Raw genomic sequence first — 23,803 nt, 5'->3', positions numbered from 1 at the left:
TAGATACTATGAATAACCATGCAGTGAATTCTCAGGAGCCAGGTTCAACATGCTGTGGTTTATAACCCTCGATTCAAAATATGTGCCCAGTTTTCCACTTCATTCATTCTGTGTCAGACAGCTTTACTATTTTTCATCATGACTGAAATTACTGCCTCCCAAGCAGAAGATGAGGGCTGCAGATCAGTAACTCTTAAACCTCGTCACTGGATTTTTAGTATCTGTTCTCCAGCTTTTTTATCAACTGTAGACAGTCCTGCACTATATCAAGACATTTGTACAGTAAATCCATCTTCACAGGTAGAGCAGTCTCCTGAAAACCAGGAACCAAAATTTTGGGGGCCTCATCCTTCCACAAGTTCGGTGCCTCTTGCAAGAAGTAGGCATTGAAGGTGCTCAGCATCTTGCAGGATTAGGTCTGTGAAGAGGATGCAGCACCTTGGCTGGGCTAGTTTATTTTTACACCATAAAAGTACCAGTGTAGCACATCCTGAAGCATCCCAAAACACTCTGCTGGTAGGTAACCCAGCTCAGACACAGACACCTCTAGGGTGAAATGCAGCAGCTACTTAAGGTCAGTATAATGGTTAATCCCCACCCCCACCAAAAAAACAATGTTGGGAAGAGCTGGTTGGGAAAGCAAAATTTCTGTTCTGTGGGAGATTCCAATAGTTGGGGGGGGGGGGAGGGCGGGGAGGGGGTAGCAATTGTTCCCAGTCAGAATGAAAAGCTAAAATTTTGAAATATCCCAAGAAACAAACCTTCTGAACATTGTTTTTATTTGGAACCATTGAAATGTTTCATTTCAGTTTGTTTAAACTTTTATATTAATTATATTAAATAGAAGATACACAAATAATAAGATTAATATTTTGATATAAAATTAATCTAAACATCAGAACAAAACAGTAGTTTTCAACCAAAAATTGTCCACTGAAAAGGTTTCCAACCAACTTTAGTGTCAGGAGTCCTCTGTTGTATCCCTGACTTTGCCTCAGACTATGTGTGTGTAAAAAGGTTGGCTGCCTCTCACATACACCCCCTCTGGTGGCCAGTGGAGGTTCTGCAGTACCCTGCCTCAGTTTCCTCTCTTTGTTTATTTGAAAAAAAAAAAAGAGCACACAAAAAGCTTTCACAACTCCAATAAGAGCCCTTCTTGGGGTCTGATTTTATTAAAACAAAGTTCCAAAACAAAGAGAGAGTCTTCCATATACAGACATAAACTGGGCACAACCACTCCTTCCTTAGGTACTGTCTCCTCCTGCTCTCTGAGCAGCTAGAGAAGATGCAAGGCCTGCTCTGCCTTCTTCCCAACAGGAAAACAAAAAACTTTCAGTTGCATCTTCCCCATCCACAATTCCCTTTCTCAGGGACCTCTGCAGGAGACTCTCCCAGCAGCTTCATTCAGCAGTTCCAGCCCTTTTGACTATCTACCGGCATCTGCTTTTTAGCCCCCTCACTTGACTTGCTTCATTCTCTCCAGTCCACCTGGGGAGGCAAATCAGCTGTATCACAGGTGGGCTGACTTATCTCCCTTGGAAGGGCCAGACACCCTGTAACAGTTCATTATCATGGACAAGTCACTTAAAATAGGCATGTCTTTACTACCCTGCAGGGGAGCTATGAAGTTAAACTGATGGATATTTGTAAATCATAAGATCCTCCAGTGGATGGAGGATAGAAGAGCTATTACTATATAACAGCACACACAAACACTACACAACTCTTTAAGATGAGTAGTGAAGAAGAATACTGTCAAAATGAAATCTCAGGCAGAATGTAGTTACTCAAACTGAAGGCTAGGCAGGACTCTTACTCTGGAAGCATCATGGATTTTCCTTGGAGCTCTCTCATCCAAGTATTGACCAGGCCTAACCTAGCTTAAAGTGTTAAAGCTGTTAAGATCACATGTCTGTAGGCCATCTAGATGCTTCAATACAGTGAAAGAAACTTAGCCCTGCCCATAAAAGGTTGAGTATGTAATGTTCTGAGTTATAACTTGATTTAATATTTTATGTCACCATGTCCTAACTAGGCCACTGGCTTCAGAAGCATGGAGCATTAGTAAGCAAGCAATCAGTGACACCATGTAAAAATATCTTTGTCCTTATTTAATGCAAACACACATTGTTGCCAACTAATAATGCTTTCAGCTAATCTAGATTAGACATATCTTTGCAAAGCTATTTTACATTGCAGTTATTCCTACTTATACACACAGTATCTTGCCAAAAAGATTAACAGTTGAATTTGTTTTAACATGAAAATGCAGAACTAGATACATGAGGTCAGATTCTGTTCTGTCACAGTGGTGCAAATTCACATGAACTCCACTGACGTTAGTGGAGACTCACCAGTGGTAAATGAGAGCAGAACTTGTCTCTGTTTCTTTCAGTAATCACTACACTGAATCAACACTGTCCATGCAGACAGGTTACCTTTTTATCTCAATGGTATTCAGAGATCAGTACCAAATCTCTAAGGCTTAAATTCTACCCTATGCCTGAATTACCTGCACAGGGGGAAAGTGAGAGTTGTTCATGGATTCTGAGGCCAGAAGGCACTGCTGTGATCATCTAGTCTGACCTCCTGTAGAACACAGGCCACAGAGCTTCCCCCAAATAATTCCTAGAGCAGATCTTCCAGAAAAAAACATCCAATCTTGATTTTAAAATTGTCAGTGATGGAGAATCCGCCACGACCCTTCATAAATTGTTCCAGTGGTTATTTACACTGTACACTGTATTTCCAGTCTGAATTTTTCTAGATTCAAATTCCAGCCATTGGATCATGTTATACCTTTCTCTACTAGAATGAAGAGGCCGTTATTAAATACTTGTTCCCCATCTAGATACTTATAGACTGTAATAAAGTCACCCTTAACCTTCTCTTTGTTAAACCTAATAGATTGAGATATTTGAGTCTATCACTACAAGGCAAATTTTCTAATCCTTTGATCATTCTTGTGACTCTTCCCTGAACTCTCTCCAATTTATCCACATCCTCCACATCCCTTAACACTCCTATGCTTGGAGTAGACTGAAGGACAGTGGGGGGAACAGAGGCAAAAGTTGCTGCAGTGCCCCAACCAGTAGGGGGTGTGTTGGGGTAGCTATTTTGCTACAGCCCCAAACTGAGAAGAATGGTGCTGAGCACTATAAAAATCTGGCCCAAAATGACATGTTCAAGACCACTCAAGAAATCTGTGGCTGAGCTAAGAATTGACAGCAGCTCTCTTGAGTCCCAGTCCAGCACTTTAACCCCAAAAACAACATTCCTACCAGGATCAGGTCCTCACTGAGACCTGTACAAAGACATACAAAAGGTACACCTACACAGCACTGAGCTACTAATAGTTAATTGTGTGGGGTACACTCAGCTGATCTTGACGGATGTTTCCTGTCTAGAGAGAAAGGCAAGACACTATTCTGCACCTTCTCCCAACCCTTCACCCCCAAGTCCCACCAATGTGCTGTGGAAGAACATTTCTTTTCATCCATGCAGATTGCAGACTCACTGAGGCCAGGACTGTGTCGTAGGGTGTATCTACATGGCAATTGAGAGATGTAATAATTCCCAGCTCTGGGAGATGTACATGCCCCAACTCTGCTTGAGCTAGCTTGCTAATAAGAGCACTGTGCCCACGGCAGTGCGGGTGGCATCTTGGAGTAGCTGTAACCACTACAATCCTGCCTCACAACCAGGGTACGTACTCAGATGACTAGCTTAAGCCACCACCTTCACTGCCATGGGCACAATGCTACATTTAACATGCTAGCTTGAGCAAAGCTATCGTGTACATCTACCAGAGCAGGCAAATACCTGCAGGCTAAACTTAAGTCTATTGCTTCAGCTGGAAACTCAAAACGATATTGTTTTGTAATAGAACCAGCCTTTTGTTACGTCAACAATGCCCCCTGCCTTAGCACAGGCTTTGCCAAAAAATAAATACAAGCAAACACACATGCACTTGACTAATGGATCAACGAAAGAGCTACTTCCCAAATGGTTATCACTGGGAAACTTATTTTTTAAAATTACTTCATTTTTTTAAAACCTGGAAGTGCCTTTCAAATTCTCATGATTCGTGTCTAGGTGAGCTGTTACATATTACATCCCATGGAGAATATAATCCAGCATATTTGTACTACCACTCAATACTGCTAATCAATGAAAACTAGTCTTTTTAAACAATCAAACAATTTTCAGTGCAAGTTAGCAAACAAAATCCAATTTGTAAAGCACTTTGAGCATTACTGATTTAAAAATAAAAGAAGATGGACAATTTTTAAAAGCAAACCTACAACTGTGTTGCTTTGTATCATACATATCTATTGTATGACACCTAAATTCTGCAGTGAGCGGCACTCTGTAAGAAGATAGCCAGTGCTACTTGAATAGAGCAGGACTCAATAGATACAATACATGCTTGAAAACATAACAGGAGCTTGGGGAAGGGATTTGGAGTGACAAATCAATCAAGATGTTGGATCTGTGTATTTATGCATTTGCTTGAATAAAGAATTCAGCTTAAATCTGCTGATCGCTTGTTTGTTTCAGGCAAAATGCAGCATACAGAAAAGAAACTTGTACTAAAGAGAATTTCTTGCAGCTTGTAAACAGTATATTTGATAAGTGGGTATAGAACTTCCCTATCAAAAAGGTTGGTTCAGCCTTAAATTGGTTGTCATTCTGTGGGTCTCCTTTGCTTTGTAGTTATGTGCTACTATTGATTCATGTGCAAAACTTCCTTTGAAATAAATGACTGATTTTAAGGTGTGGCCAGTGGAATCTAAAGCTGATTCAAAAGTTTACTCTTTAAGAAAAGAGTGCCTCCCATTGGCATGCAAACTGAATGCTGAGTTTATCATTCCCTACTACCCTGACTCAATCACAGGGCCTGTGGCTTCATTGGGAATGGTAGATAGTCACTACATAGAGGGGAACTCCAGGGAGTAGATTTACAGAGGAAGTTCCTTATCCCCTCCCAGATTAGTCAGGCTCTTATGCCTGAATTCAGCCAGCAGCCATACCAGAGCTCATTTAAAGGTGCAGGCAACCCTCAACTGCCCCCAAAAAAACCTGGACTAAAGCATAATTGTCCCACTGTAGGAGGCCAGGTGATATTTTTTTAAATAGATTAAAATCTGAGCTTGTTTCCTATTACATGGCTGTAAAGCTCTTCTATTAGAGTAACTGTGTGAGTGGACTGGACAGCTTGGGAAATTGGAAATAAGGTTTTCACATCTGTCTGGCTGCCTTGACTTCAGTTTCAATATGATGGCTGTTTGAGACCGCTAACTCATTTCTAACAGGTCACCAGTCCAGGTCAGGAGTCTACATTAAAAAAAGCAGACTCAATAATCTCAGTAGGGAGGAGGAGGATTGACTGAGCACAGAGACTAAACCCTGTTCTCCTTCAGATCACTGAACTTTCACCCCTGGATGATGTAGCTTGAGCCATCTAAACTGTACCAGTTCTGTGAATAAAATAGAGGATTCTAGACTCCAAGCCTTGTCCAACAACTGCCTTTAGAGAAATACTATTAAATTGGGACTAATGGATCCTGGGGTATAGGTGCACATATTGTGATGAGTTCTGGGCCCCACACTACAAGGATGTGGAAAAATTGGAAAGAGTCCAGCGGAGGACAACAAAAATGATTAGGGGACTGGAACACATGAGTTATGAGGAGAGGCTGAGGGAACTGGGGATGTTTAGTCTACAGAAGAGAAGAATGAGGGAGGATTTGATAGCTGCTTTCAACTACCTGAAAGGGGGTTCCAAAGAGGATGGATCTAGACTGTTCTCAGTGGTAGCAGATGACAGAACAAGGAGTAATGGTCTCAAGTTGCAGTGGGGGAGATTTAAGTTGGATATTAGGAAAAACTTTTTCACGACGAGGGTAGTGAAACACTGGAATGCGTTACCTAGGGAGGTGGTGGAATCTCCTTCCTTAGAAGTTTTTAAGGTCAGGCTTGACAAAGCCCTGGCTGGGATGATTTAATTGGGGATCGGTCCTGCTTTGAGCAGGGGGTTGGACTAGATGACCTCCTGAGGTCCCTTCCAACACTGATATTCTGTGATTCTATGATTTATCCACCCTGCTCCTCTCTCGTGCTCAGATGTTTGGTGTTGGAGGAGAGCATGTTAAAAAAAAAAAAGTGTTCCTTAACAATTTTTCTCTAAATTATTAGTCCATGGGTAAAACTGCTTCCCCTTAATTATATAATCTTGTGCAGGCTTCAGTGCTGCTGATGCTGGAATGTTTATATAAATTTATTGCCCTTGAAAAATATCCAAAGGTTTGGGATTGTGAGAGTCGGGGGCTGTCACGAGGACATAGAGCTTGTCACTGATAGATTGAAGGGTTGATTCTAGCCCATATCAATAGTGACCCAAAGTCGTATTAATAATATGGTAATGCTAATAATTTGCATGTGTATATAGTGCTTTTCCAAGTGTTAAATGATAAAGCTGTTGTGGCAGCTGTTCTGTGGTCTATGAAATGAGTTGGTTGCCTCAATACAGTTCCTCGTGGACAGGCACTGTTGCTTACAGTGTGAGCTAAAAGGTAATAGACAAGTTTAACTAAAAATGGTCCCTTCTTATTCAGAGTTTGAGGCAAACCAAGGCAGCGTAGACAATGTATCTTTGTAAGTACTTATTAGACTCCTATCACTAAAGTGCCTGAGCCCCTCACGAACATTAATGAATTTGCCCTCGTCTTCCCTTTTAGGCGGGGAAGTATTATATGCCCATGTACTCCCCAGGACTGAGGCATGCAGAGATTAAATACCTTTCCCAGAGTCACCCAGGAAGTTTGTGGCAGAGCCAGGAATTGAGCCAAAATCTCCGGAGTCCATCTCCATTTTACCTGCTCTCAGGATAAAATGGGGATGATAGCATTTCCCTCCCTCACAGTGCTGTTGTGAGGATAAATACATCAAAGCTTGTGAGGTGTTTGGATATCTCAGTAGCAAGGGGCACATAAGAACTAAAAAAAAGGTTCCCTATTTTAAAAACTGTAAAATGAAACTGAAGCACACACAAGTGAAGCAGTAGGTCACTGTAAAATGGATATTAAGAAGGCAAGAGGAATTCTCAATTACGGATAGGCAAAAACTCAGGTTTTTAAGTACAACAGTCTTTCAGCACCTTTTAGACCACCAGAGAGTAGGGAACAATCAGCGAAGATATGGAGGCTACAGAGAACGTGAATTATTTCTTTTAATCTATCTTCACTATACAGGATGGCTGAGAAATTCTCCAGTGGTGCATGGGGTAGTTAAACAGTAACTACAATGGTGCAAGTAGTGCAGTCATGCCAGAGACCACAAGGTTATCGGGGTCCTACCAGAGGGGCTGCTAGGGAGAGTGGGGCTCACTGGTTCCCCAGAGTAGCGGGGAGGCTGGGAATGGGGGCACCCTCCAGCCAGGGCAGCCCTGGGCATGAGCTGCTGGCAAGGATGCACAGAGAATGCATGGAGGGGGATCACAGCAATGGGGGATGAGCAGGGATGGAGGGCACCCATAGAGATGGAGCACAAGGTAAAAGTATCAGTTGCTTTGTATGAGGCGGGGGGCTAAATCAGAGCTGGGTGACTGGGGGCTTGGAGCAGAACTGGGTAGAGTTGGGGATCTGGATCGGAGCTGTTGAGGGCGGGGGAAGGGAGTTGGAGTGGAGCTTTGTGGGAGTTTGCTCCAGAGCTGCGGGAATAGGGATGGAAGGGAGAGACTGGAGCAGAGCTGGAGGGGACCGACGGGGAACTGGGGGTGGGCTTGTGGGGGCCTGAAACAGGGATGAGGGGGGTGGATCAGGGCAATAATGGAGCAGGAGGGGAGTTAAAAGAGCCTCAGGGATGTGACTAGATTGGGGCTGGGGGAGATGAAGGAACTAGAGAGGAGTTGAGGGAGAGCTGGGACAGCTGGAGCAGAACTAAAGAGGACTAAGTGGGGAGCCGGGGGAGCTGGTAGATGGGAGGGCTGGATTGGGACTATGGTGTAGCTAGGCATGACCTGGGGGTCAGGAGGAGCAGGGAGGGGGTTTGATTGGGGCTAGAGAGGAGTTAGGCAGAAGCTAGGGGGTTGGCGGTTGGATTGGAGCTATGTGGAAGGTAGAGGGTGGTAGATTTTGGAATCAGGAAGAGGGCCCTTAACCTGTTCTGGGCCTTGTTTATGCCTCTGAAGTTAAAGCTGCCCTAAATGGGGTAGCTGACAAAGGCTCAGGCTTATTATTGGGGAATCTTAGGGTATGTCTACACTGCAATTAGCCCTGGGACCCTGCAAGGTGGGAGGGTCCTAGAGCTCAGGCTGCAGCCTGAGCCTGAATGCCTACACCACAATTAAACAGCCCCACAAGCTGAGCCTGAGGCAGCTGGCATGGGCCCACTGCGGGTGTCTAATTGCAGTGTAGACATACCCTTAGGCTAGCATAGAGCCAGAACAGTCAACTCTGTCCTCCATCTCAATATACAGGGGAGGAGAGGCTGAGGCTGACCATGCTATGTTAAGGCAGTCCCTGCCAGAAAAACAGATCCTTTCAAGCTGTTACATGCTGGTGCAGCTTGGAGCAGCCAAAGGCTGCTCCCACTTGTGCCAGGGGCTGATCCAGACCTCAGTTCCTCCTAGAATCTGGGATGTGAGAGGTGCTGGACCTGTTCCAGTTCACCTGAGAATTCAGCCCTTGTGTTTTAAGGGGATCCTATAGTGGAGTGATATTTTGGGGAAACTCCTGATATTTAATGATTCTGGGCCTTGTTTTATCTTAAGAAATTCTATTGACAGTAGAGTGCCCCAGCACCTGGGCTTGTTACTCAATGTATCTACATCTATTCAGAATATACATATACTTTTAAACTCTGGAGGAGGAGGAGGAGGAGGAGGAGGAGAAAAGTGAGATGGTCATATTTAATGATGACCCAAACTATTTAGGTTAATTAAAGCTCAAAAAGAGGTGAGTAATTCAGAAGGGCCCAACACAACTAGGTAACTGAGCAACACAGAAGATTAAATTCACAGCAGATAAGTGCTTAGAAAGGCACTCTTGAAAGCAACAAATTAAATTACTGATACACACTGATGGATTCTGAATGAACTGTAACATCTCAGGAAAAGTCAAAATGTCATTATGAGCAATTTAATGAGGGTATTTGCTCAATGTGTAAGTGAATAAGATGTTAGGCTGTATTAGAAAGTGGACAAAAATAATAAGGAAAACATTATAGAGCCATTGCTGTAGACAAATTGATGTATAGCCCTATTTCACTGTAGAGTTCAGTTTCTGGGAAGGACATTTCAGAAAACACACAGCAAAAGCAGAAAACATACAGAAACATATACGAAAAAGGATGAGAGTGGAGGGAGGGGGCTTCCATATCAGAAGATATTTTAAAGCAGTGGTTCCCAAACTAGGGGTGCCGCTTGTTCAGGGAAAGCCCCTGGCGGGCCGAGCTGGTTTGTTTACCTGCCGCGTCCACAGGTTCGGCCGATCACAGCTCTCACTGGCCTCAGTTCGCTGTTCTCGGCCAATGGAGGCTGTGGGAAGCGGTGCGGCCCAAGGGACGTGTTGGCTGACCTTCCTGCAGCCCCCATTAGCCCGGAGCGGCAAACCACAGCCAGTGGGAGCCACGATCAGCCACACCTGCAGATGCAGCAGGTAAACAAACCGGCCCGGCCCGCCAGGGGCTTTCCCTGAACAAGTGGCACCCGTAGTTTGGGAACCACTGTTTTAAAGAGACACTGAACACAGTTCTTCATGACTAAGGCTACAATTTTGTCATGGATGTTTTTAATAAAAGTCAGGGACAGATCACGGGCAATAAACAAAAATTAACAGAAGCCATGACCTGTCCCTGACTTTTACTAAAAACATTCCTTAACAAAATGGGGAGGAAGGAGGGTCCAGCACCCTGCCCCACAGCATGCAAGGGCAGGGAGCTGCAGCCCCCCTGCTTCTGCCCAGTGGCTGGGAGGGACACCTGACCGCAGGGACACCTGATTTCCGGCTGCTCTGCCGGGCTGGGAGCTCAGGGGTCTCCCGCTGGAGCTGAGATCTGCGGGGTCTCCCACTGGGGGCAGCTAGGGAGCTCCAGGGGATCTCCCCAGCCCTGCAGGGTGGGAGCTGCCAAGCTGGGAGAGGGTATCCCCCATGCCCTGCAGGGCTGGGAGATGTGGGGGGTCCATGACTTCTGCAACCTCTGTTACATACTCGTAGCCTTAGTCATGACAGTAAGAGCTCCGTGCATCTCAAGGGAGATATACTCTCAGAGTTGAGGGGGGAGGTTGTTTCTTCCCTCCTTCCTCTGTTTTTTCCATTATGGGTGATAGCTTGAATTCCTACTGGTGCTCCACAAGAGCTGTGCTAATGGAAAATTCTCCGGAGAGCTGCTGACTAGATGGACTGTCTGGCAGCTCAGGCCTGATCAAGCGTCTTTTCAGACAGTGACATCCATTTTTGTTACTGGGTGAGCTCCTTATGTTTCCCCACCCTGTGGGCCCTTGAAGTTCAAGAGTGGAGATTTGACCACAGAGATCAAGGCAAGAATTTATACCAGGATGAGCCAATATAGTCCTTCAGGGAATTTGAACTACTATTTGGTGTGGAAAAAGGACTGAGAGGAGATATGACAGATAATTATATAGAAGTGTGAATGGCAGAGGAAAATGTCAGTCAAATGCTCCCATTTAGCTTTCCATTCATAAAGGACAACAGAACATTAAACTTTAAAAGACAACACATTTAAATAGATAATAGGATTTTGAATCCAATATATAATTAGCCTGGTTAACACAGTGTCACAGGATATTATTGTGGTAAATAACCACAATGCCAGTGCCAGTCCATTTTTTAATGTTGCTCAGGTAAATAATATTTTAGACCCTAAAGCAAAATGATTACCAGCTCTTATAATCCCCATTAACTCCCCCAATGCTTCCCCCATGGTTTAGTGCTGTGCAATTAGATAGAACATGAGGGTTTTACACCTTCTACAGGAGTATCTGGCATTGGCTGTTGTAAAGGACGAACTATCAGATTAGATATCAGACTACGTTCCAGTTTTTCATTGAAATCAGAAACTTTGACCAGCTCTACTCATAATGTTTTAGATATGTAAATATCCCTTCATTTTCTGTCAGTGGATTCCTTCTTTACTCTTGAGGATATTTAGCTTTTAGATTTTTTCTTTTCCTTAATGTTCATATCTATACATTTTCTTTACTGCTGTTCTTTTGGCCTCTGAGATTTTCTTTGTTTGTTTCTAATCAGTATGATTCTGGGATTCTTCAAATTTTATTGACTCGGGTTTGTAACTAGGGATTTTCAAATGTGGGGGGGGTGCAAAATGGTTATGTGGGGAGGTTGCAAGCTGTCAGCTCTGTGGGGCTGACAGCCCCAAACCCCTATTAAATTAAATCCTCCCCCCCGTTTTTAATTTATATGGGGGGGTCACACTTAGAGGCTTGCTGTGTGAGGGGTCACCAATACAAAAAGTTTGAAAACCACTTCTAATCCAAAGCCTGTTAAAGCCAATAGGAGTCTTTCCATTGACTCCAACAGACTTTGGCTATGACCATTAGAAGGCTAACAACTGAGTAATGACTTTACTCCATCGGATTCATGAAGGCAAAACAGCCTCCTATAACACATTGGTTTATAAAATTGCACCATCTTCCCCCAATATTTTCATGCGCCTTTCTAAGTTCTCAATCTCTTCCCACCCTAATATCCAAGCACCTCACAGCATTTAAAATAGAAATAACAATAACAAAGTTACAGAGTAACAGCCATGTTAATCTGTATTCGCAAAAAGAAAAGGAGTACTTGTGGCACCTTAGAGACATCCGATGAAGTGAGCTGTAGCTCACGAAAGCTTATGCTCAAATAAATTGGTTAGTCTCTAAGGTGCCACAAGTACTCCTTTTCTAATAACAAATCTAATTTAGAAAAAACAAAACACTTACTGTTATGGAAACAAGCAGCAACTGCTTTCGTTCAGGTCCAAATTATGACATTGTTTGGGAGGTTTGCAATGTATAAAGCGTGCCCATTTCCGTGCTGGCTTTGAAGAATGTCACTACAACAGGGTTAGGTTAGCTGCACTCCACACACCTTGCGTCTCTCAGGGCTTGTGAGCAATGCCCTTTGGGACTTGCAGTCCTTCAGCTGCTTAGCACCACCTGTTTAAACAGATTATGGGGAAAGCAGAAACTACATTACCCATAATTGCTTTCAGTTTATTTCTGATTATACCTGAAACCAGGAGAGCAGGTCTGGTTGCTGGAGTTTCACCTTAGGGAGGGAGGGAAAGAAGCAAGTGGGAAAGGGAAAGTAATGTATGCTCAGTTTGTGCATTTGAAAGACGCTCTGTCTATATTTTTTACTCTCCTGTGCCATGCTGAAGATATATAGAGCTCTCTGGAAGGGGCAGATAAGGGGAGTGTTGGGATAAAGCGCTATTGTTGAATTTTAAAACAATTAGCTTCAAAGTAAATAATACAACATCCAAACTAGCACAAACCTGCATAACTGCTTCTGCGTCTATCTGTGCGAGAGACACACTCTCAGCTACTGAATGAGCTCAGCTAGGGGTGGCTCCAAAACCTTTAGTCATCAACTGAGGCGGAAATACAGAAATATATTCCAGGAAAGAAAACAGAGCCTTTCTGACCCCATGTTCCTTGACAAAACAGACGTAAAGATTCCAAGAGTAAAATTTCATACATCATCGCAACAAATTAATATATGGAGACTTTATTAGACGTGGAGATGAGTAAAATGTTTCAGTTGAAACTCTTTTTGGTAAAAGATGCACATTTGGCAGCACTGCAACATTTAACGCGTTCATGTGATTTTGCCACATTATTTGTCACAAAAAACAAAAATTCTGAAAAAGTCAGAACGAAATGTTTTGATTTACAATGACTTTTCATTTCAAAATTTCCTTAAGCCTTACAGTTAAAAAAAAAAATAATGTAAGTGAAGCTTGAAACCAAAACACATTTTGTTTAATCAGAAACCATCTGTTTGATTTGCCAAAAATTTCGAAAACAAATTCTTTGTTGGGTTTTCCCAAAATTAATTTAAATGTTTTAATTGATACCAAACTGAAAAATCAGTTCTTCGCACACTCTGGTTGGAAGAACTTGGGGAGATGGGGTTCAGAAGAAGAGTTTGTGCCACTGAAAGTCAGAGCAGTCACACGCTTGAGTGGTTTTCTTTCATTAGTCCTCACTTCACACCCAGCTCTCACCCGTGGCTCCAAGTAGCTGCTAGCATGCAGCAGTGGCCACACTCCAGGAGTATGCTTTGGCAGACCAGGCAGAGGAGACCTTTTAGTCCAACAGATGGAAAAGCACTGCAGCCATGTTATGTGCCATACACAAGGTTTGGTAAGGCACAAAGATGTCTATGGCTATCCGTTGCACCTAATGATGTTTCCAGTCATTGCGACCTTTTGTGCCACTGGTTTTTGACTTCAGCAACTGAGAGAGTGAGATTGCCTCTGTGTGCAATGGTATTCTAACTTAACACTTCATGCACAGGCATTCATGTATCAACCCGTGTTGCTGCAAAGCCATCGTTGGATACAACACGCAACCATACAGTTGGAAGAATGTACCTACCATATTTCAGTGCACTCAGGTCCAAATCCTGCACCTGCCCAGACCCCAAGTAAATAGTCTTTGAACAGGGGTTCTTGGCATGAGTCAGAGAGGAGGTAAATCTCCCATCCTGATTTATTATTTGTGTTCCAGCAGCACCTAGTGCAATCATAGCCCCATGTACTAGGCACAGCAGTCCCTGCTGCCAAGATCTAAAATATAAATAGACACAACACAAAGGGGGTGAGAGAGGCAGCATTCTGACTGTTTCACAGATGGGGAATGGAGACACAAAGGGATAGTTTCTCACCGACGTCACACAGGAATGCTCGACAGAACCAGAAATTGAACTCCGATCTGTGTCCCAGTCCACTGTCTTGACCACAAAACCATTCTTCCTCTAATGAGTCTGCTACAGCAGTTGAGGAGAGGGATTTAGCTACTGAAACTGCATCTAGATCCCCTGACCATGCTGCCTCCCACAAGTTCCCCTCCACCTGTCTGTGATTGGTGCACAGTGCACAGTTTGCACTAGTGTCCTGCCCCTCCCCACGCAGCAGAGCTGCACCAGTTCCACTGTATTCATGGGCTATTTACATGGGTCAGAAGACTTGGCCCTCGGGGAGGGTAACTCCCTCATTTAGGGTTTTCTTTAATGTATTTTTAAAGTGTCTCCCTCCAGCAAAGAAACAAATGTTCCTATTTTCCAGTGAGACATTTAAAATCTCACTCATTTCTTTTTCAATTCCATTCACCCAGAATGTCACACTGAGATAGAGCCCTAGAAGGGAATGAATCTGCCAATACCATATTCATCATGGTGACAGCTAAATATCTTATGGAACTACATAAGCTCAGCCATGTAGTTTATTAATGTTTTCTATGGATTTTATGGCCAGGAGGGACCATTAGGCCATTCAACCTGAATTCCTCTATATCACATACTAAAGAATTTCTCCCAGTACTGAGCCTAATAACTTGCATTCAATTAATTAATGGTGGGTCTCATCTTAAAACCCACTATCTAGAAAATAAGAGCCTCTAATCTACAACCATAGTTTGATTTACGTTGGATTTAGTTCTGAAATCATGTTTAATAAATCCCACTTGAAAGATGATGCAGCCCCTGGGAGGGCTCTGCTCTGTTCCCACGAGGAGGATGGTCAGAGCAATGCCCACAACAGCCAGGCAGGGCCTGGCCTTCTGCTGAGACTCTGCCTATGGAAATAGAAAGGGTTTTCTCCCTCCAGATCCCCTCTAAAGGTCCAACCTTGGAGACTAAGGGCCTTCAGGGAGAATTTGTAGTTGGAAATGGGCACTGCCAGTGAGAAGAGAGGGGAAATAATGCCAGCCATTTCTGCTGGCTTATTCAGAGCCATTGGAGAAGCAGGGACTGTTTGTCTTTTCTCTTCAGATTGTAAGCTCATTGAGGCAAGGACTGTTTTTTGCAGTGTGTGCCCAGAATCTAGCACAATTAGGCCTGAACCTCAGCTGAGGCCTACTGATGCCATAATAATAATAATTAATAACAATAAAGGAGACTTTGTTCTCCTGAGTATCAAGCTCCATTCCTTTTTTCTGTCCTCCAGAATGATTTCCGAAGCTTCCATTTACTGACAGCCTTCACATGGCAGGCAGTTACTGTCTCACCCACCACTCCTTGTTTCTCTGCAGGGTCACTGGCCCAGAGCAGAAATGTTGCACTCCCTAGAGAGGCATTTTTAGACACTTTGTCAGTCCTTCCTCGCATTTAAAAAACAAAACTATTGAAATCAATGACGGACCTTTGGATTGGGCCTTCAATTCATAGTAAACAGCCTTCTGTCCTGGAAATAAATCAAAATATTTAATCAATCTGGTGTTTGTATTTTTTCAGTGTATTAATAAATATATTAAAATACATCTCAGGTGTAAATATCAGTTAAGCATATTTCCCCCTGGTTTTGGAATTGTTCAATAGGGGTGAAAATTAACCCCTGCGGAGCAGACTTGAGTATGCACTACTTCAGTGCCACTTAAGGTCTCACAATAGTGTTTATGTGGTGCATATATTTATGTGGGCACTCTGCACAGGAATGAATGAGTCCTGGGTATATACTTATATATACTTATTCTTATGAAACGAGTGCAATGTCTGCATGTGCTGGTGCTTTTATATTATTACCGGATGGAAGCTTACATTGCAGGTAGGTGTTTCTTTTGATTATTCTTGATTATCTCTATAAAAATAGATTTGACCAGTCAAGCTCCTCTTGCCAGACACCATTGAAATCTATTCACCCTAAGACCATTTTTCTTTTGAAAACCAGTGATGAGACACTATTGCCTTTCATAAAGTTTGGCTCATTTCCTAAGCAAAAATCTTCCATTAATCAGATTTAGATCATTATCTCTCAGGAATGCTAAGTATTTTGTGGATAGTTAATAAGTGATTTCATGTGTTTGTTTAATTAACTGCTGCATTTGTATACAGGGGAAACCCACATGCTGTATGTACATGCAGACAAAGCAATAGCAGATGTTCACTGATCCATCTGGCAACATATTTCCACATTTTTGTTTGCTAGACTGTGGCTCTGTTCAGATCTCAGATATGCTTTTGTGTATTGACGTCAATGGGAGATGTAGGTGAGGATTTCAGGGCAAAATGGGATCTGTGGGCTCAATTCTGCTCTTACAGCCTGAATTTTCAGAACAAGTATGTGAAGCACCTGAGTGACAAGGGTGGCACATTATGGCCTTGTCTACATGGGTAAATGCCCAGTGTAACAATAGCTATTTTGGAATAGCTCCCCATATGGACACTCTATTGTGGAGTAAATGTGATTTTATTCTAGAATAAGTATTCCACATTGGAAGCAGATTGATGGCACTAAGTCACAGCCTCTGGCTTGTGCAGCCCTGCCATCAGTGGTGGTGAACCCTTTGAAACTTGAAGAGTGCAAGCAGCCACATTACGGCTGCTCATGTGGAGAAGGAAAAGGATCAGGATGCCCTCTGCCCAGCCAGGTGCACACACGCAGCAACAGCCATGTTCTTACTCTATATTTGCTTATGACATACGCTACTTCTGTATTTACCAACTGTGCTTTTCTTTGGCTAATTGTACCCCAAATCAGTTTTATGAACTTGTTAAGAAAAAACTAAGAATACAGGTCCAAAAGTGATTGCCTGGTTACATCCATGAAACTACCTTGACAGTTCTGGGCAACAATGCAATTCATAAGGAGTCTTGGAGGATGGGAAAGCAAGACAAAAAATGATTTTTCAATGGATTCCATGACATTATATATATATATAGTATATATGAAAGTGATATAGCTGATGACCTGGCCAATCAGAAACTTAGGTTGGAATGACAATGGTTGAGGATATTGATGCCCTATCAAGGGAGATAATAGCTTAAATAAATGGTCAAAAGATGAAAGATCCTCTGATTGATATCAAGGCATCTTGGAAAATAGCATCCACCATCGTGAGATTGCAGAGGGGGCACAGTGCAGGAATGAAAATCCACAAATATGGGGCCAAGATATATCCACTCTGCAAGATGCATTGGGAATAGGCTTTAACATCTGCCCATGCTTTTGAATGTAATATTGTCAGGAAAGTGAAGATTTTTAGATGGGGCTAGGGTGACCAGCTGTCCCAATTTTATAGGGACAGTCCCAATTTGGGGATCTTTTTCTTATATAGGCTCCTATTACCCCACCCCCGTCCCAATTTTTCACATTTGCTGTCTGGGCACCCTACATGGGGCACTTTGGATGAAGCCCTTACAAAGGAACCTGGTATGAGCTGCCGAATTCATTCTCAAAATTCATGGCCTGACATGATAATCACAGGGTAAGACAACAAGAACAATAACCAAGAGAAGTGAGGAGGTCGGAGCCAGCTTTAGACCAGCAAATGTTCTCTAGTGTAGATGCAGTTTATACCAGCAAAAGAGTCCTTATACGTCATATCAGTCTCCAAGTGAAATAAGCTATACTGGCAAAAACACTTTTTATATCTTTGTCTACACTATGGCTTTTTTGCTGGTGTAGAAATGTTGCAGAAAAATCACACTCTTCTATAGCATTACTAACCAGCAAAAGTTTCTCATGTAGACCTGGCTTTAGAAAAACTCCACCCACCCCAGCTGAAACTACCTTCCTCAATTAACAATGTATATGACCTATCAGAAACCACTTTATTTGATGGGCAGACCAGGCTCTGAAATGCAGTTTCCAAGATGGCTGGGTCATTAAGCTTTAGAAAGGTGGATATGAAAGGTTGTTGTATCCTCCATGGGCTATCTCTTAGATCTTAGTTTGACAAACACTTAGGAAAAAAGGTGTCTTCTTAATACGTTACCTAACATGAAACTAATGTGAGGTAAAATCCTAGTGAAGACAAATCAGTTGTAGTTTTAACATATTATCAGGTCAATGTAAACTTAGGTTCCCTCTAGTATCTACCTTGATCTGCTAACACATGTGAAAATTACAACTACCTTGAGAGACATTAGAGAGACAAGGTGGGTAAGGTAACATCTTTTACTGGACCAACTTCTGCTGGTGAAAGAGACAAGCTTTCATGTTACACAGAGCTCTTCCTCATGTCTGGGGCCTGGTCTACACTACAGTTAAGTCAACACAAGGCAGCTTATGTCAACCTAACTATGTCAATCTACACTAAAATTTCACTCCCACCAATGTAATTGCCCTGCTATGCTGACTTCATAACTCCACCTCTATGAGAGGCATAAAGTCACTGTCAATGTAGTTAAGTCAACGCAGTGTCTGTGTAGACGCTGGATTGCTTACGTCGACTGTTACTGGCTTTCAGAAGCTGACCCATACTGCCAGTATAGTGAGTACAAGCACTTTTGGTGAGGACATGCACCACTGACACAAGGAGCATAGTGTGAACACACACAAGCGATTTAAGTATGTGGCAGCCATATGCCGACGTAACTTAAGTCAAAATAATTTTGTAGTGTAGGCATGCACTGGGAAAAGTACACCGAGTGTCACAGCTAAATACAAGGTGGAACAGATAGTTTAGCATAAGTTGTTAACACATATTCTAAGTTTTGAGTTGGTGGGTCCAGGTCTATAAGGAGCTTGTTTCTGTTGATGTCAGGGGGTTGTTTGAAGGCCAGAAGAGGGGGTCAGGAAAGATTTTTTCAGGATATGGTCCCCGTTGAGCATGGGTTATAATTGTTTGATGATAACCTGTTTGGGTTCCAGTGTGGGGTGGTAGATGACAAGAAGAGGGGAGGGATTCCTTTCCCGTATTGAAGTAGGTTCTCTCAGGGTATTTCGGTAGTCCCTTCCATGATGCAATCTGCTTCTCTGGTAGAGTGTCCTTGTTTGGTGAAGGTGGGTTTGAGTGTGTTAAGGTGTATATCCCAGACTTTCTTCTCAGAGCATATTCTATGGCATCTGAGGGCCCAGCTGTATATAACAGATTTTTTGTTGTATTTAGGGTGTTTACTGGATCTGTGAAACTAAATGTGGTGACCCATCGGTTTCTTGTATATAATAGTCTGTAGGGTTCCACTGTTGAAGCTGATCATGGTGTCAAGGAAGTTGATGCTGGTGCAGGAGTGTTCCAGACAAAGTCTGATGGATCAGTGGCATTGCTGAAGTTACGGTGGAAATCTATGAGGGAGTTTAGGTCATCTGTCCAGAGGATGAAAATATCATTGATGTAGCTCAGATATATCATTGTTTTTGTGGTCCATTTGTCTTCATTGGGATTCTGACCATGTCAGTTACATGTTAGCTTACTCAAGGCAAGAGCACACCTTTTTTCCAGTGAAGACAAGGCCTTTGAGAGGAGCAGCAAGTCTAACACTTTTACAGACGTAAGGTAACTGGAAAACTGGTTTGGAGAATAAATAGGGGGTATCTTATTTAAGTCATGGGAGGTGTGGACCCAGAGTGAGGAGAAGGGGGAAAATGAGATCTCCGAACACTGAAAAAAATTCTTTCCTTCTTGGGTCAGTGAGGGGCTTGGAACTGTGACACTAGGGTGAGAACCGGAGAATGCGTTTTGAAATATGTATATATTTGTGTTTCCTTTCTTGAACTGAAGCTGAGAACAACTTGCCAATTTAGTTTACACATATTATAAATCCAAGTATGTTAAGCAAACTGCTTCTTTTTGTGTTTACTCCATATTCTCTGTTTCCTTAAAAAAAAAAGCATTCAAAAGAGGTTCTGGAATCTAAACCCCTTACTCTCATGTCAGTCAATAAAGCCCAAGCGAAGGTGCCCACTCCCCATAAAGGCTGTGGTGAGCAAAGACTCAGGGAGATGCCAACGGAATCAAGGAAGAGTTGACAGTGGGGTCCCAATTCTTAGTGTTAGATTGGCCCCAAGTGTAACCCACACACCATCAGGGTGTGGTGTTCTGTCCCATTTAGTGGTACTGAGACCACTTAAAGAGAGAGAGTTAAATGAGTCCGCTCTACAGTCTTAGCTAACAGGTAGTTGGCATTTAGCTCATGTGGTAAAGGCTCATGCACTAAGCTCCAAAAGTCCCTGGTTCAATTCCCACCGCCGACAACCAGTGTCTGTCAGCGTTACACAAGCATAGCAGCTCCTGTGGCAGATAGATTGTGTTTTTCACCTGCTTTCTCACTAAATCCCTTGTCTTAATTAAAAGAGAGTGATTCATTTATACTAAATCACCACCACAAGTTCTCTTTTGGTGTTCTCTAAAAACATTTAGCTGGCAAGAATGTTGAGCCAAAGAATGGGACTTGAGCCAGGAATTTCTCCTCTTAAAATAGCAGTTGTTCAGTGAAGCAAAAGGTGCTGTGCTATTCTCAGCCGGATTGTCTCTTGGATTACTTCTGATACTATGCGTCTAGATATAATTAGTGCATTGTTCCCAACTGCATACTGCTAGTAAAGGACAGATAATTAGAGAGCTCTTTTGGAGGGGAGATTCCATTTCAATTTCTTTAAAAAAAAAAATCAGGAAAAAGTCTATTTTTCCTTTTCAAACAAACTATCTAGGCACAGCAAGGGCAGTTTTTAGTAGAAATTAAGAACCAGAATCTGATCTTATTGTAAATCCAGAGTAACTCCACTGAAATAAATTGAATTGCTCCAGTTTAAAGCCTTGATTCAGCAAAGTATATAAACACATGCCTAACTTTCATCACGTGAATAGTGAAATTGGGCCAGATTTTCAACAACTACAGTGCTGAGCTCTTTTGAAAATCTGGCCATAAGTGTCACAATGGGACACTTGTTTAAGTGCCTAAATGAGAGCTGAGTCCTTGAAAATCTGTCCCTGAGTTATTTAGAAAACCTGGATCATTGACGTCAGTAGGTATGTCCACATGGATATAAAAGACCCACGGCACAGCCGCGGCTGGCCCAGGTCAGCTGACTCAGGCTTACAGGGCTCAGGCTGGGGCTCAGGCTGAAAAATTACGGTGTATACATTCGGGCTCAGGCTTGAGCTCAAGCTCTGGGACCCTGCGAGGGTGGACGGCCCTAGAGCTCGGGTTCCAGTCCGAGCCCAAAAACTCCACTACAATTTTATAGCGCACAGCCTGAGCCCTGCAAGCCCAAGTCAGCTGACCTGGGCCAGCCATGGGTGTTTAACTGCTGTGTCCATGTCTATTAAAAATTGCCCTTGCTGTGTAAATGACTATTTGCTTCTCTTGTTCAAAATAATAGAAAGCAAACAATATGTATTTATCAGCTAGAGTTTTATTTATTTATTTTTGAGCAAGACAAGTAAAATTCTGAAAAAATACAGTACTTTCATATTATTACTTTCTACCAGGTTCTACAATCTTTTCCTAAATTTACATAAATCACAGCACAATTATAATATCTAGAGCTATGAAAAAATAACTTGTATTTTGATATTGTGTCTTTATTCTGAGGCTCTCAAAGCTTATTACAAACAATGAATCACAACACTCCAGTAAAACAGGTAAGTATAACTTCTCATTTTACAGCGGGGTAAAACAAGGCATATGAAAGGCTAAGGCCGTGTTCAGCCAAGCATTTAAGCTTCTGCTTCACGTTAACTGTACTTGGACTTACTCACATGCCCAAGTTTAATTGCGTTGCTGAACTGGGGCCTAAGTAACTTGCCCTACAAGTCAGTGGTGAAGCTAAGGATGGAATTTGAGTGCTGACTTCCAGTCTCTTCTTGTCATCACTTGGCCAGATTTTGCTGTCAGTTACACTAATGTGTGTTTACTCAACAGAGGTAAATGGAATTATACCAGAGTTCTATTTGGGTAACTGAGAGAATAATCTTGTCCATTACATTTTTTTTTCTGCATAGGTACATGCCTACCACCTTAACTATTCATTAGTCATATTTACCATGTAGGTGCTTAAGCTAAGGAACTATAAGGAGTTGCTTTCAAATGTCAGCTTCAACTGAAAATAGGACTAAAGGTTTAAATAATGTACACTGGCTCCTGGTGCGGTCTTCTGAGGGGTCTCTGCTGCTCCTGATTGGCCCTCCTTAGTTTACCTTCGGTCAAGGCAGTTCTTGGACCCTCACCTCTAATGAAGTCTAGCAGTCTGCTTCAGTCTCTTGGCTGTGTTCGTGGAGGCAGTCTGGTGCAAGGATGTCGCCCTTTGCTGTCCGAGACCTTTCTGCCTTCCTTTCCTTCTCTGTACTGTCCCCTTTACAGCAGGCCTTGTTTCCTCTATTGGCTGCAACTATGTGTGCCTGTCTTTATGATTGGCAGCACTGGCAGCTGCAAGGGGGTGGGGTCAAGCTGCTTGCTCGTAAACATGTAAGGCTCTCCTCCCCCTTCTGTCTATGCTCAGTGTGGGTTTTGTAGATCCCATTACAAATGCCAATGGCATGAAAAAGATGTATTCAGTTCTGTGCAAAGTTAGCATGAATCTGTAGAACAGAGCTGATATTAATTTGTTTTGATAATATACACATCAATTCATAGATGAAATATCTCAGAGTTCAGTTACACTTCTTGTTTACTTTCCTAGATCATTAAATCATATTTATATCAATAAAGTAATTAATTGAATTATTCTGTGCCTTTAACAGATGCCTTAAGTGCAGAATTGTGAATCTGATCCTCTTTTTCTTATCTTGCTCTTTTCACAATTGTACTAGTTACATAAAACAAGGCACATTATTTAACTTGAACGAGTATATCTATGGGTGCAGTAGCAGTGTAAAGAAAAGAAGAAAAAGAGTTCCTTTGATAAGAACACATTTAAACTATGTAAGAATTTAGATGTTGAAATTAAGACCCTGATTCAGAGAAGTAATAATTGCATGCTTAAATCCCTTTGAGTCAATGCAATTTAATCACGTGTTTAAAGCTAATCGTGTGCTTACGTGTTTTGCTGTATAGGGCTGGAAACATCTGACTTAATTTTTTAGATATATGCTTAAGTGTTTTTCTGAATGCAGATTTAAACAACAAAGGGTATGTCTCAGTTCTACCAATTGCATGTCCTAAGTAGAAAGTGTTACAATCTTGAAAATAATAGCAATCCACCTGTTAAAAGTTAAACTTCCAAAAGGACTCACAAAGGAGATTCATTAATCTGTAATATACTAAATCGGACATTGAAATATTGTTTGTATCATGTGACTCCAGTGGGTGTTACTGATCCTTTGTGTATCCTAAATCTGGTGTAATTGCTGAAAATGGACACAGTTGCTGGCAGTACTGCTCTGTGCAGGAAAGTAGGACCTGATATAACTCTCCATTTGTGCATCTGGCTGTGGAAGAGCTTCCAGGCAGGAGGAGATGTGCACGCTCTCTGCGTGGGACCACTGTGTTCCACATATGGGTCTAGTAAGAAGAAAGTAACGTGCGCGTGTCAGGTTTTCTGTCAATTTTGTGCTTGCCTGTGGTTTGAGTTTCAGCTGTTATGTTTGAGGGAGGAGGGATGGGCTTTTAGTATTTCTTAAAACACAATTTCCCAAACACTAGAAGAAAACCTGCAGCAAGCATATAACAAATAAGGCTATATAAGGACAGAGTATGCAAATCCCTACGTGGCCGAGCTGGTTGGGACAGGTAGCTAAGTCCACATTATTACTGCTTTTGAAGTCAGTGAAAGTAATTAAGGTATCTGTGAGGACAAATTCTGGCCCATACAGTTCAGACATACTGCATCATGTGAAGTTACTGGGCAACAGTTGTTTCTCCTGGCCTCAGGATGAAGTAATTCTGATATGCAG

At 42.5% G+C, this 23,803-nt stretch overlaps 1 protein-coding gene across 1 annotated transcript in view; it reads right to left on the bottom strand.

Annotated features, from left to right (window-relative positions):
- Positions 1-12,162, bottom strand: part of MACC1 (MET transcriptional regulator MACC1) — a 50,550-nt gene extending 38,388 nt beyond the window's left edge. The window contains exon 1 of the mRNA XM_007069510.4: positions 11,966-12,162. The gene's annotated coding sequence lies outside the window, so the exon portion shown is untranslated. The remainder of the gene's footprint in view (positions 1-11,965) is intronic.
- Positions 12,163-23,803: the final 11,641 nt, after the last annotated feature.

The sequence above is a fragment of the Chelonia mydas genome, chromosome 2, assembly GCF_015237465.2.
Source record: "Chelonia mydas isolate rCheMyd1 chromosome 2, rCheMyd1.pri.v2, whole genome shotgun sequence".
NCBI lineage: Eukaryota > Metazoa > Chordata > Testudines > Cheloniidae > Chelonia > Chelonia mydas.
This window is presented reverse-complemented; position numbering and strand designations above follow the sequence as displayed.